Consider the following 10737-nt stretch of genomic DNA (forward strand, 5'->3'; position numbering starts at 1 on the left):
GTTTTTTTTTTTTTTTTTGAAGCCTCAAAAACGCCTTGAAACGAGTGTGGTACCACTCAAGTGTATACTTCCGAAATAATTTTTCAAGAACACGTGAAACTACGAGATACCACGAGAGCAACCTTTCTAAGTGCAACAAAACGTCATCGGTTCCGAAGGGTCGGGACGTCACCGGTGGCGGTGCCCCGCGTATGACAATACGTCACCAGGCTTCCATGCTGTGTTTCTTCTTTCAGCGGGATTCGACTGGCGCTGCTGGCAACGCATATAGTTTAAGCTTTACGCATACTTCTTGTCACTGTTAGTGCTATAGTAACGTTAGTGTCATCACTGGGCTGTATTGCAGTGTACAAGATAGCTGCGCGCGGCAGTTCTTTCTCGTACCAAGTGGCATGGGTGGCCCATTTCCTTTGGTACTTATCCCTACGGCTATCGCGCACTTTCCGATGCTCGAACGAAACGTCGTTTACATGTCTGCTCGTGCGTTTACATCGGCAGTGCGCACAATGGCTCCGCGAGGGATGCCGCGCTCCTGACTCCTGCTGAACAGATTCCTGAGGTATCGAGCTTCGACCATGATGGCGACGCACTTCGGTGCGCAAATCGGGAAGCATACGACTTGTCCCAGTTAGACCTCGGCGCTCGCGCTAACTCGCGTCGCCACGCGCCAGGAGCTGCCACGTCACCCACAGAGACCAATCAGAGGACGCTGTTGTACGAATGCACCGATGTTGAGAGGCCTCGCTGTGGCGCCCCGCGGTCACCACGGGATCTACGCTACCTTTAGTGAGAAAACTGTTGAATTAAATTTCTGGGAAGTTGCGTTAAACATGTCACCGCCTCCCAGTGCCTGAAGGGCGTTGCTGGTAGTGTGGTGTAGCACAAAAACACTTGTGCACTGTGGGCGAGCCACCCATGAGTTTATAATTAATACAGGCAGTTGCTACTCGGAAACGTAACTGCTGCCTGCATCTGACTTGACATACTTCTATGCTTCCTTTATTTATCAGAGCCAGCGCAGCATTCGCTCGTGGCCACATACCATGAGAACGAGCTTATTTAAAGTAATTTCTGCGCACGTCAGAAACTCAGTCGCGTATAGACGTGTGCGGATGGTGTAAGCTCGCGGATTTTGTGCGCTGGTGTCTATGACATAGGGACATTCAAACACGTCGTCATTGGCTCTGGCATATGGAGTGTGTCAGGGGCATGAAAAGGCATGTAACGCAAATACATTTGCATATGGCGATTGTCGTCACTTGCAAAGCAAAACCTACTTCATGGCATTGTGTTATTTTGGCTGGAGGGGAAAACTTTTTTCATTTCCCAGTGAAGTTTGTTTGAAATTTCGTAGGGGCATGAAATTATCTTTTGCTTGCGCATTTAAAACAAGAAAAGAGTGCGTGCGCCTGTATTTAAATGAAGATTCTTACGCTAGAACTGTTCGTAAGAGTGTATGCATGCCTTCAATGAGACGACCATATTGTCAGCCTAATGAATGAATTATTATTTTCGTGTGTGAAAATGAAACAAGCCTTTGTTTAGGCCAGATATGCCTAAACACACCTCCCTTTTCTGAAGAAAGCTTGGTTGAGTTGTTATGAAGGAAGTTTCCGCGTGTCATACATGATACAACATACAGATAGGGTATGCATTATTGCCATGCGGGAAAACATCTGAATTGCAGAAAATGTGCAAAAAATATAAGAACCACTGAAAAAACCTAAAACATTGCTGTAAACACTGGACTGCATTTCTCGCCGCTCCCGTCAATATAAGTTCTCTTAAAAGTCGATGTCGCCATCCTTGATTGAAAAATTGTAGCTTCAACATCTAATGAATTGAATGTGCCGGCTAGTTGGTTGAACATCTTGAACTAGGAAACAGCATGAGAGAGAGAGAGAATAAACATATTTAATATGTAAATGCAGCTTTGGAGAGGCGTCCTCATTCCAGAATGCCTTGAGCTCGGGCCGCGTCCTGGGCCCTCGCAATCAGCCGCTGCTGATCTTCGAGGTCGGAGCTGGCCAAGGCTCTCTCCCAAAGCTCGTTGGTGTGGTAAGGGTTCAGAGGATTGAGTGGTGCCTCTCTACAACCCCCTACTATGTGCCTGAGGGACCCGGGCTCTGCGCAGAAGCGGCATTGCAGAGAGAATTGTGTAGGGGCTACGAGGTGGTTTCTGGTTGGGTGGGGGAATGTGTTAACCTGTAGAGCCGGAGGAATCGCTCCTGCTCTCTAGGTAGTGACTTGTGTGGGGGTGCATATGTTCTGCGGGTTAGCTTGTAGTGTTGTGTGATGTCTTGGTATGAGACTAGAGGGTGCATGCACTCGGGTTCAGATTCCTCGGCGTCGGCTCGGTGGGTCAAATCTCGAGCCGCGTGGTTGGCGACCTCGTTGCCAGGAATGCCGTGATGGTTGGCGGCTTTTGATTGATGATCTTGAGCGTAGTGGCATGAATTCTGCCGCTAGCGAAGTTGTGGCACGCCTGTTGGGAGTCGGTCACTATGACTTCAACCTGCAGTGTTTGGGAGAGCGCGAGGGCTATGGCCGCTTCCTCGGCTTGGAGGGGATTGTATCGGGTGAGCGAAATGCTGCTCCGATGTTCTTTGTTGACGATTACGGTGGCTGTTGTGGCTGCGCGTCTGGGGTAAGACCCCGCATCCGTGTAGGCTGTAGAGGGCAAAGTCCCGTATCGCTTGTGTATGGCCCGAGCCCGCGCCTCCCATCGCTGTGCGTGGTGCACTGGGTGCATGTTGCGAGGTAGAGGAGTACGGTGATGTTGCTCCGGATGGCATGGGGTAAGCCTAACAGTCTGAGGCGGCGGATGGCTGAGAGGAGCAGATAGTCCCAGGCGTAAGAGGATGGACCTCCCCGCGTCCGTTGCCGCCAACCTTGTTCGCTGGCTGGATAAATGTGCCTCGATCAGCTCCTCGGCCGTGTTGTGCACGCCTAGTCGTAGTATAGGCGCTCTGTGGACGTACTGATCGGCAGGCCCATCACCTGCTTATATGCCTTTCTGATCATTGTGTTGATTTTTGTTAATTCCGTCGCGTTCAGTAGTGCGTATGGAATAGACGACGACATAGACGAGGACATAGAATATATCATAAAAAGCCAACAAACCACAACACCAAGGACAACATAAGGGAAATTGCCTGAACTTACTATGTGAATTAAAGAAATGATTATTTAATGAAAATGAAAATGGATGAAAAAAATAACTTGCCACAGGTGGGAACGATCCCACGTCTTCACATTACGCGTGAGATGCCACGCCGAGAAACAGCCAATCCTGGCTCATGTTTGTAGTGAAAGAGGGTGTACGATCACGGCATGCGCTGAATGCCTCGTAATTCTCAAATCGCCGTGATGCCACCGCGTACAAGTGCGTAAATGAAAAAAAAAAGACGGATGTCGTAAGAATTTTTGTTGGGTACTATAATGCGTCATCGGGGTGGAAAGACAGCAGTGTATGATTTCATCGTTTCTAGAAAGAAGCACATGACGCGCATCGTAGAGCCTTGTATAACAAACTTCTGCATTGGGGAAAGGTGACTGATACTGTACCGTCACCGGTCATGGTTGCTTAGTGGCTATGGATTCGATCCAGCGACCTACTAAGCACCAGGTCGCGGGATCGAATCCCGGCCACAGCGGCCGCATTTCGATGGGGTCTATTTGCGAAAACGCATGTTTACTTACGTTTAGGTGCACGTTAAAGAACCCCAGTTGGTCGAAATTATTCCAGAGTCCCCCACTACGGCGTGCCTCATAATCAGAACGTGGTTTTGGCAAGTAAAACTCTATAATGTTTTTAATACTGTACCGCGGTATCGAAACAATTCACTCGGGTCGACTTCTTAATTTCCGGTGAGTAGACCATTGCTTTATTCTTTATCTTAAATGTGTTGCTGGAGTTTCAAATCGCGGAGCGTACATTGTTCAGGCAGGTGTTTTGATAAATTATAGTGATGTACGCTTAAGTGCTTCACTTCGTTTTTGTTCGTTTATAGATTTTTGCCTGAGCATTAGTGTTACTAATGATTTAAGCAGCAGGAATAATCTCGCTAGTTGCTTTTGTCTGCAGGCAGGGTAGCAGGAACGCTGACTGTCTCGGAAGGTCTGAAGTTGATCATGACACATGTTATGCCGCGCAGCGACATATTGTATTGCATGCTTCAGTTTAGTCGTGCAAGCAGAAAGTGCTGTCTTCTGATACAACGCTGTGCGGGGCCAGTTTATTTTCTCGCAATAAATTTAGAAGCAACTGCTAAAAGCGCTCGTTCCAGCTTTGGAGCTTTCGAGATGCGCACAGCGCCGATATTTTTGTTAGCAGTTCAAGCAGAAGGTGCTGTTTTCTCATTTAGAGCCAACTGAAAACATCTTTCGGGCGTTCAACATGCGCACACAGCCGATACGTTGCTTTCCCACACCGTGCACACAGCTTAATTCCATTACAACTGGTTCAATTCCATTCCAAGTCATGCATTTACACTAATACAACTTACTCTTCCAAAAGAAAACCCTCGCTAAATGTTGGATACCTGTTGGAAGAAACTCAACTTGGTCCTATTGGTTGTCATTCACTTTTCACGTTTCACATGATTTGTGAATTTCTTCGAATTTCTTCGTCTGCTGTGTTCCCAAGCCCGGACCCTACTTCGAACACTGCGTACTGCGATCACGGACAAGTGCTAGTCATCGGACGCAGACGACCTTGCCACACGTATCAGCTAACAATAAAAAGAAGGTGCACTCCGACTCACAAACGGAACTCTCATTTGTTTTTATACCAAGGCACACTGACCGGGTAACTTTACCGTTTTTAGCCTCATTCTATCAGTGTATAATATCCGTACATAGTTTCTAAAAGCACGACAGACGTTACTGCCTACATATTGTGAGATGCTAAATGTGATACACTGTAACACGAGTCGCAGTGTGGAGGTGCCTATGAAGGTCGAAAACAGTGAAGTATCGTACTTGTAGCAGTGGAGCAGCCCCGCGAACAAGTGCTTGCACCTTTCGGAGGCCCGCTACGCGCAAACACTTGCCTTTTTAACCCTCCGGCTCGCTTGAAAGACGCTGTGTGTTAAAAAAAAAAAAAAACCTGATGCGGCTCGCTGGGCACTCCGAATGTTTGCACGCGGCGCAGCTCAATTATTTTCGCGATTTCGTCGCTAAAATCATTGAGACTGATCAAAATAAGGTGATCAACAGCAATGATTCTTTCGGTTTCCACGAAACACCTCGGTTCGACGCCACAAAAAAGAAACGCGACCACAGTACCAAGCAAAAGAGCAGCCGTGAACCTGAATGTCATCGCCATCTTGGTTTATTTGGATAGTGTTGCCAGCTCATGCAGCTGGATTCGGGAGTCGTCGATAGTGAGGATTGGGTTTACGCAACCCGCACCGACGCGCGCCTGTGTAACAGGCCGTCTATAAGACGGCGGTGAAAGATGCGCGTTCTTTCTTTAGACATGTCACGCCTAACTCCTTTCCCATGGCCTGCTATTCTGAGTAGAATCTTTGTGAATATGAGTGAGAGCAAGCTCAGCTGAGTAGAATCTTTGTGAATATGAGTCAGAGCAAGCTCAGCTGAGTAGAATTTTGGTGAATATGAGTCAGAGCAAGCTCGGCTGAGTCGAATCTTTTGTGCATATGAGTCACAGCAAGCACGGCTGAGTATAATTTCGGTGAATATCAGTCATAGCAAGCTCGGCTGAGTAATGATGGAATATCGTTATACGTGTTTATGCAGTAATCCATGTAATTGCAAACTCATCAGCAACATTGCCTCCATCTTCTTGGGCAAGGCCTACGCCTCGTGATGCGTCTGCACCCTTTATGAGCTGCGGACATGCAAGAACCACCCAAACTTGAAAATATGCTATAATTCACAGGAAGGGATGCAACCGGCTGACTTCACTGCACAATTCTGATATACTTTTGTTTAATGCGTTACCTAGTGCTTATGAAAACAAGGTGCTTGCCTGCTTTTCACATTGTTGCATGTGTTTTACAGGAAGTAGAGAGAGCGAAGCAAGGAATGGCAAGGATGTTTATGGTGAAGTAGTTTCTTAGAATACTGCGATATGTTACGGCCAGCATAAACAAGGAAAATTCGATGCCCTAGCATAAGTGCAATACGCAATTACCTTTTCATGTGAACGTCAATACAGGTGCAGTAAAGATACAAAGTCTGCAACACATTGAAGGCTTATTCGTTTTTGTGCAGGAGAAAAATGATACACCATAAAAATGGGGTAAAACTGTTTAAATAACGTTTTGAAACCAAATTGACGATGCTGTTTATGCCCAGTCAAAGCGTTAAATATGGTATTGGCAGAACATTCATTACGATATAAAGTTCGCACGTTCGCTTTGCGAGCTTCATATGCAGTCGCGTCTCGCAGCGGAAGTAACAGAGCCTTGAAATGAGATAATTCATTGGGGAAAATGCCAGTAAAAGCCCGAACTAAACGACTGCAACTAAATGGCCGTGCATTTAGCGGGACAGGGACCAGTTGACCGCAGCACTTGTCCGTAGTTGCATACTGTTTAAATTGTTTCGTCTGTAAAAGCATACCGTTCTATAACTGTGGCGTTCCGTATATCGCGAGTATCTTGTACAACCAGAAAACTGGGACGACTTCCGAAAGCCATGTCTTCCCGTGAATGACACCTCGTAGTATTTACCAACTCGCAGCTGTGTGAATTACAGAAAAGCACGCAAAACTACGTACTATCAGCACCCGAAGCCAACGTAAAAAATAGCGTCGCATGATTAGCAGCGTAGCCGGTCAACAAAGGCATAGAAATCACAGAACCAAATCTGGCCTACGAGTTTTTATCGGCCTTGTTCGCGTGTCGGTGCTGATGGCAAGTACCGCTTGCGCAATCCACGGCTCCACTAAATTAGTTGCACAGTTCGAGCCTTGTTGAGACAATATTTATACACAAAAATATCTATAAACGTTGTGTTGAGCGACCGACGCCATTTCCAATAACAAACCGCGAAGTAGCTCTCTGCGCAATTTTTACGGAAAATTGCAGCGATCGCTGCGACCAACCAGTTGGTCGCAGTCAAAGATCGTAAGGTCGGGGCACTGCGACTGCGATTTTCGTCGCATGCGACGGATATCACAATTCCGGTGCGATGAAAATCGCATCATGTCAAACAGCATTTAGTCGTTATTGCAGCCAAGCACACTACGCGTCTATCGTGTCTGTCGTCCAAACTTTTACGTCAGGGTAGCTCGCGATGAGTGTTATACGAGACGAAACCAAGTGAACGAATCGATAGAAATATGAAAGGAATTTCTGACTTTGTCTCTATTGGGTCTTCTCTATGCGACCTACCTCCGCGCTAATGAAGTCGACAGATAATGAAGCCATGGAAAGCAGAGGGCTACGGCAAGTTGTTTGTAAATTTTAATTGTGATGTAGAAATGATAAGCGTATATGAAAATAAAGTGGACAAAAAAACTACTTTCTACAGGTGGTGCCGAACCCACAACCTGTGCAATACGCATGCTTTCCACTACCGATTGTGCTATAGTGGCGGCCGCTGTTCCCACGTCCACATCCTTGGGCATTTATGAATGACCACAGGATTAAAAAAAAATTATAGGGTTTTACGTGCCAAAACCAGTTCTGATTATGAGGCACGCCGTAGTGGGGGACTCCGGAAATTTGGACCACCTGGGGTTCTTTAACGTGCACCTAAATCTAAGTACACGGGTGTTTTCGCATTTCGCCCCCATCGAAATGCGGCCGCCGTGGCCGGGATTCGATCCCGCGACCTCGTGCTCAGCAGCCCAACACCATAGCCACTGAGCAACCGCGGCGGGTGACCACAGGATTCAGCCGAGATTCAAGCCCCTTCAGACTCGCCGGGCAACGCATTCGGCCATCGTCTAGCATATATGTTTATATGAAAACCATCGCCTTTGTCTCACCTGTAAATACCATGATGAAATATTTGCTTGTCTTTTTTTTTATTTCCTTCTCTCCTCCTCCTAGAGTATTTAAGTCACCGATCCCATTCCCAAAGCAGAGTAGCATGTAGGCGCTTACTCGTACGCTGGCCGAATTCTCTGTATTTTAATAAAGCACTTTCTCTCTCTCGTTCTCTAGAGATGGCGAGCGAATGTCGTAGAGATATGACCAGACTTGTACACGTTACAGAAAAAAATGCCACTAATTACATTTAAAATTACTTCAATTAAATTTAATTGATCATAGTTACCAATTACGGCCCTACGAAATTATTCAATACTTCTACGTTACTTTCGTCTGAACATTTATTAACATTGCATAGACACAGTACACAGAAGGATCTTGCCTGGCCCATTCAGGGTGTCCTCTGCAGCTCTTCTTACAGTGCTTAATTATCTGCACTAAGAATTGGTTAAAAAGAAAATTGTCGGTCGTCGCCCCTCATTGTTGCTCAGAAACCATCAGCAGCAACAATGAAAACACGATCGAAGAGAAAAGAAAAATAGAGGGAAAGAGAGGTTAGCCAGCCGCTCGATGTGTGCGCTGAGGGGTTGGTGGTATTTTAACATATACGAAAATAGCGGCCAAGATTGTGGTTACTCAAAGTCTAGGTCCTCTATGAAGCGCAGTGCTTCATAGTTGCTATGACTAGGAGAAAAGGCTAAAAAAAAATGACCGTAGGTGAAATTTCATGGCACTAACGTCCCAAGCAGCCTTCGCTATCGAGAAATAACAGCACCATAAATAACAGCAATAACAGCAATGAGGAAACAAGTAACGAGCCTTCGGGCTTGCCTACCTGAACAGGCGCGTTTGCGAGGCTGCTGCCTGGCACGATCTCTGGCATTCTACTGTTCCTTTCGCCAGATTCAGGTTCTAGACTCTGCGTCGCCTGTTACACCTTCTCTCGTCAATGAAATAACTGGTTACATGTAATTGGTTACTGAAAAAAAGTAATCGAATTACAGTGAGCGTTTCCGAGTAAACAGCGTAATCGTTAAAATACGAAGTTATCGAAAATATTTGATTACAAGTAAATAATTACATGCAATTCGTTGCGTATAGAAGTCTGGCTATGACCCATTGGAGATGGCGTCTCGCTACGCCGTAAGTAAGAGTCCGATATGGGAATTCATTTGGTTGCATAATTGCACGGTTGATATTTTGGTGTTTTACTTGCCCCTTCAAAGAGCTTGCTTTCTAGGAGATGACAAACTGTTTGTTGACGCGTAGTTTTAGTTGGATCTTGACATTATGGGTGAGGTACGTCATTCACCTTAAAGTTATTGACAGGTTCAAACAGTGACTCTCATTTCTTTATTCCCTTTGAAAAGAAAACTGGTTCTCTGCGCTACAGGAATGTCATGTGCTCCAGTCAAAACCGAATTGAATAATTTCGAACTCGTACTATTGGTGACATGGTTTTATTTTTCTTTAGGATGAAACAAGCTATCTTCACCCCACAGAAATATTCCTCCCAAGCACTTTCATTATCCGGCCCTACATTTTCGGGGCATCGTGGAAACTTTTCATCACAGTGAAGCAACACATCTTCATGCAGAGCCGCTGAAAGACAATGTGGATTGACATGCAGTGCCCTCTAGACGTCGCCAAGATAGAATTAAAAAAAATGCCTCCTGTAACATTGGAGAGATGGCGCTGCAACCCTGTGGCTCGGTATTTTTCTACCCACAGAATTTCTAGCGCATTTCACCCACAGACATTACTGAGCTGAAACGTGTCTTCACTGCTTAGAAGATTATCAACGGCAGGGATTGAATGTCACTTGTGAGCAAAAATAATCAGCAAGATATTATTTTCTTGCAGGATCATTAATACAGAGTAAACCATTGTTATTTGAATACATAAGCATCATAGATTTAAAAAAAAATCTTCATTAAATAAGTCAGTACCGGAATACCATTTGCAGTTTCGGCGTGAGATAACGGACACTTTCAGATGAACAACTTTCCTCGCATCTTGGTCACGTTATGTTTACCATTAGAGTGTACGGATTGGCGGCCTCTAGATACAGAGCAATTTCCGCACTTACGTGCGTAATTAGCAAGGTTACGGTAATTAACTTCCTAATTATCAACAATAGGTGGCTACAGAAAATGAGTACTTTGGAACCCGTCCTTGACACTACCTACCTCAACCATCAAATTTTGAATGGCGGAGTTCATGTGGGAGCTACGCGAACAATTAGTTCCCCTTGGCAGGCTCCTTGAAAAACCGAAACTGGCAGCAAAAAGAGCGTCTGTGTAGTCGATGTCGCAGCCCTTTTCGCTGTGTAGCTCATTACAGACTTTGTTGAAACTTACTTGTTCAAGCGTTCCAGAATCTCATAGTGCCGTTATTAGCGATGTTGCCTAGGGTCATAAAACAACTGCAACTCTATGAGACACCAATTTCAAATTAAGTGAAAATGGTGTGAATGTTAACTGCAATGCGTCTCGAAATTATCACGTTCCTGGCTTAATAACGAGCGTTGCAAATAATTATTGAACCATCGTTTTTTCTTAGTATTTCCGTGTGTAATACGAGGATTGTACTTGATTTCTCCTGTGTCCTCGGTGAACTATATCATGCACATATTACTGCATTAGCATTAGGAGTGCCAAAAAGTGCTAAAAAGTGTATATGTGTGAAGCGTGAGAAGCCGATCACGTGGTAGAGGTAGGAAGGGGATGCGAGAGCTTAGCAGAGCGCATATGTATTTATATACTATACA

This window comes from Dermacentor silvarum, chromosome 3 (assembly GCF_013339745.2).
Source record: "Dermacentor silvarum isolate Dsil-2018 chromosome 3, BIME_Dsil_1.4, whole genome shotgun sequence".
In the NCBI taxonomy this organism is placed as follows: Eukaryota; Metazoa; Arthropoda; class Arachnida; order Ixodida; family Ixodidae; genus Dermacentor; species Dermacentor silvarum.